Raw genomic sequence first — 4,941 nt, forward strand, 5'->3', positions numbered from 1 at the left:
TCACCATACCCCCCTTGCTCACCTTTGAGAGCACGGAGGACCATGCAAACCTTTAAGTGTGGGGAGGTCGTCACCGATCGACCATCTTGGGTGACATACTCTAACCCTAACACTTTCATCTTCTTTTTTTTGAATCCTTAGTTATATTTTCTCTTCTTAGGTTGTATATATGTAGTACCTTAATTGCATTTCTCTTGGTTTATTGCATTTATTTGCATACATATAATAAGCTTAGTTAATTTAATGAAATTTTCCAAGAAAAACATTCTTGATAGGTGATGAGCGGATAATTTATACGCTTTTTGGCTTTGTTTTTTAGGTAGTTTTTAGTATGATTTAGTTAGTTTTTACTATGTTTTTATTAGTTTTTATGCAAAATTCATATTTCTGGACTTTACTATGAGTTTGTGTGTTTTTCTGTGATTTCAAGTATTTTCTGGCTGAAATTGAGGGACCTGAGCAAAAATCTGATTCAGAGGCTGAAAAAGGACTGCAGAAGCTGTTGGATTCTGACCTCTGTGCACTTGAAATGGATTTTCTGGAGCTACCAAAACTCCATTGGCATGCTCTCAATTGCGTTGGAAAGTAGACATCCAGGGCTTTCTAGAAATATATAATAGTCCATACTTTGCCCAAGTTTTGACCATACAAACTGGCGTTCAAACGCCAACTTCCTGCCCTATTCTGAAGTTAAACGCCAGAAACAGGTTACAAACCAGAGTTAAACGCCACAAACAGGCTGCAACCTGGTATTTAACTCCAAGAGAAGTCTCTACACATGTAAAGCTCAATGTTCAGCCCAAGCACACACCAAGTGGGCCCCAGAAGTGGATTTCTGCATCACTCACTTTTCTATGTAAACCCTAGTAACTAGTTTAGTATAAATAGGACTTTTTACTATTGTATATCCATCTTTGGATGTTTAGTCCTTAGACCAAGGTCTTGGTCATTCTGGTTCCCTCTCTGGTGGCCGAAGCCAATGAACACCATTATAACTTATGTATTTTCAACGGTAGAGTTTCTACACCCCATAAATTAAGGTGTGGAGCTCTGCTGTTCTCCATGAATTAATGCAAAGTACTATTGTTTTTCTATTCAATTCAAGCTTATTCTTATTCCAAGATATTCACTCGCACTTCAACCTGTTGAATGTGATGATCCGTGACACTCATCATCATTCTCACCTATGAATGCGTGCCTGACAACCACTTCCGTTCTATCTGCAATAGCTTGAGTGTGTATCTCTTAGCCTCTTGGTTCACGATCAGAGTCTTCGTAGTATAGGCTAGAATTATTGGCGGCCATTCCTGAGATCCGAAAAGTCTAAACCTTGTCTGTGGTATTCCGAGTAGGATCTGGGAAGGGATGACTGTGATGAGCTTCAAACTCACGAGTGTTGGGCGTAGTGACAGACGCAAAAGGATCAATGGATCCTATTCCAACATGATCAAGAATCGACAGATGATTAGCCGTGCGGTGACAGCGCATTTGGACCATTTTCACTGAGAGGACAGACGGTAGCTATTGACAACGGTGATACCCCAACATAAAGCTTTCCATGGAAAGGAGTATGAATGATTGAATGGAGGCTGTAGGAAAGCAGAGATTCAGAAGGAACAAAGCATCTCCATATGCTTATCTGAAATTCTCACCAATGAATTACATAAGTATCTCTATCTTATTTTATGTTTTATTTATCTTTTAATTCTTAAAACCTCATAACCATTTGAATCTGCCTGACTGAGATTTACAACATGACCATAGCTTGCTTCAAGCCGACAATCTCCGTGGGATCGACCCTTACTCACTTAAGGTTTATTACTTGGACGACCCAGTGCACTTGCTGGTTAGTTGTGCAAAGTTGTGAAAAAGAGTTGAGATTACGATCGTGCGTACCAAGTTTTTGGCACCGTTTTAGAGATCACAATTTCATGCACCAAGTTTTTGGCGCCGTTGCCGGGGATTGTTCGAGTTTGGACAACTGATGGTTCATCTTGTTGCTCAGATTAGGTAATTTTATTTTATTTTTAATTTTCAAAAAATACAAAAAAAAAATTTAAAATCATAAGACCAAAATATAATTTTGTTTTTCTTGTTTGAGTCTAGTGTCAATTTGTAAGTTTGGTGTCAATTGCATTTTTTTTAATTTTCATTAAAATTTTCGAAAACTCATTCATTATGTTCTTCATGATCTTCAAAGTTGTTCTTGATGATCTTCTTTGTTTGATCGTTAAATTTTTATGTTTTGTGCCTTTTCCTATTTTTCATATGCATTTTCAATTTGTTAGAGTCTAAAGTTTGAAAATTTCTAAGTTTGGTGTCTTGCATGTTTTTCTTTTCTGAATAATTTTTCAAAAATAAGTTCTTGGTGCTCATCTTGACATTCAAAGTGTTCTTGCATGCATTAGTTGTTTTGATTCATAATTTCTATGTTTTGATTCAATTTGGTATTTTTCTCTCTCTTTACTAAAAATCCAAAAATAAAAAATATATCTTTCCTTGTTTTACTCCTAAATTTCAATTTCAAAATTCTATCTTTTCAAATCCTTTTCAAAAATCAAATCTTTTTCATTTATTTTAACATATTTTCGAATTTTTTTATTGATTTTCAAAATTTTTTTCTTATTCTTACTTCATATTTTCGAAAATCTCACTAACATTTAATATTTTAATTAAAAAAAGAGTAAACTACCATTTGTACCCACGAAAGTTGAAAATGCTGACATATCTACCCATAGAAAAAGAAAATTACCATTTGTACCCATAAAAAATAATTTTTACAAGCAAAATTATCCAAACCCTAAAAAATTACCTAAAATCCCTAAATTACCCTTATCTTCACCACCACACCACCTCCTTCACCCAATCACCTTTCTAACCCCAACCCAGACGGCACCTTCACCCGCCTCCAAAACTATATAGAGACCCCTCCCTCACCAGATCCCACTCTACCCATACCCGTTCTCTCCAAGGACCTTACCATCGACCAATCCAAGCACACCTGGGCGCGGATCTACCTACCCCGCCAAGCACTCAATACTCCCTCTAACCACCCCAACCTTCCCCTCATCGTCTTCTACTATGGCAGCGGTTTCATATTCTACCATGCCAACTCCACCTACTTCCACGACTTCTGTGTCCGCATGGCCAACGCCACCCAATCCGTCGTCGTTTCTATCGATTATCGCCTTGCTCCAGAGCATCGCTTCCTGGCGGCGTACGAGGACTCGGTGCAGGTGCTGCACTGGATCAGAGCCTCCAATGACTTGTGGCTGGCTCATGCTGATTTTTCCCGATGCTATCTCATGGGAGAGAGTGCTGGAGGAAACATAGCGTACAACGCGGGTCTACGTGCAGCCGTGGAGGCAGACCAGATCAGGCCACTGAAGATCAAAGGGATGATATTGATTCAGCCATTTTTCGAAGGGAAGAAGAGAACTCCGTCAGAGCTGAGGCTAGCGAAGGACTTGAAGAGGGTTAGGGTTAGAAAGGTGATTGGGTGAAGGAGGTGATTGGGCCTCTAAAGGTGAGAGCTTTGCTGAGAAGTCGTGAAAGACAATGTCGTAAGTGTGAAGAACGATGGCAGAGGCAGCGGTGGTGGTGGTTTCAGCTGCAGTGGCATGGTTGATAATAGAAGCGAGAGAGAATTCGTACCAGTGCTTGTGGGTTGGGAAGATGGAGGGCTTGGATTCATGGTGTACTTGCACCATGAAGGTGCTCTTCTTCTCTAGGGAAGCGGCAGCAAGTGTTGCTGTGACTGTGAGGATGAAAGAGAGGAGGGTGTGGCAAAGAGCCGTTGGAGCAGTGGTGGGGACGGAGTGGGAAGTAATGGTGAGAGTGTGTTAGAAAGGGAAAGAGGGGTGGTGGCTGGGTGAAGAGGGTTAGGGTTAGAAAGGCGATTGGGTGAAGGAGGTGGTGTGGTGGTGAAGATAAGGGTAATTTAGGGATTTTAGGTAATTTTTTAGGGTTTGGATAATTTTGCTTATAAAAATCATTTTTTTATGGGTACAAATGGTAATTTCCTTTTTCTATGGGTAGATATGTCAGCGTTTTCAACTTTCGTGGGTACAAATGGTAGTTTACTCTTAAAAAAATTTTCAAGTTGTTACTTGCCTATAAAGAAAGGTTCAATCTTTAAATTTTAAAAATCATATCTTTTAGTTTCTTGTTAGTCAAGTAATCAACTTTAATTTTCAAAATCAAATCTTTTTAATTTCCAATTCAAATCTTTTTCAAAATGATTTTAAATCATATCTTTTTCTATTTCAATCATATCTTTTTCAAAACTTAATTTCAAAATCTTTTCTAACTTCTTATCTTTTTAAAATTGATTTTCAAATCTTTTACAATTAACCACTTGACTTTTTGTTTGTTTTGCTATTTCTTATCTTTTTTAAAACCACCTAACTACTTTTCTCTCTCTAATTTTCGAAAACTCCTCACCACTAATTCAAAACTTCTTTTAATTAACTACTTGTTTTAAATTTTAATTTAATTTTATTTCCTCTCTTAATTTTCGAATTCTAACTACATTTTTAAATAAAAACAAAAATATTTTTCTTTTCTTTTTAATTAAAATTCGAATTCTCTAACCCTCTCCCTCTCACTGTGTTCGAATTCTTCTCTTCTCCTTCTTATATTCTTCTCTTTTTCTACTAACATAAAGGAATCTCTATACTGTGACGTAGAGGATTCCTCTTCTTTTCTGTTATCTTCTTTTTCATATGAGCAGGAACAGGGATAAAGACAGTCTTATTGAAGCTGATCCTAAACCTGAAAGGACTCTTAAGAGGAAACTAAGAGAAGCTAAAGCACAACCCTCTGGAGAGGACCTGACAGAAATTTTCGAAAAAGAAGGAGACATGGCTGAACCCAACAACAATGATGGAGATGCAAAGAAGATGCTTGGTGACTTTATTGCACCCTCTTCTGACTTCTGTG

The 4,941-nt window shown here is 37.7% G+C and overlaps 1 pseudogene; it reads left to right on the forward strand.

The window, feature by feature from the left end:
- Positions 1-2,837: 2,837 nt before the first annotated feature.
- LOC107615577 (carboxylesterase 1 pseudogene) lies at positions 2,838-3,503 on the forward strand (annotated as a pseudogene).
- The last annotated feature ends 1,438 nt before the right edge of the window (positions 3,504-4,941 follow it).

Source organism: Arachis ipaensis, chromosome B9, assembly GCF_059453495.1.
Source record: "Arachis ipaensis isolate K30076 ecotype BB chromosome B9, ASM5945349v1, whole genome shotgun sequence".
NCBI classification, from domain to species: domain Eukaryota; kingdom Viridiplantae; phylum Streptophyta; class Magnoliopsida; order Fabales; family Fabaceae; genus Arachis; species Arachis ipaensis.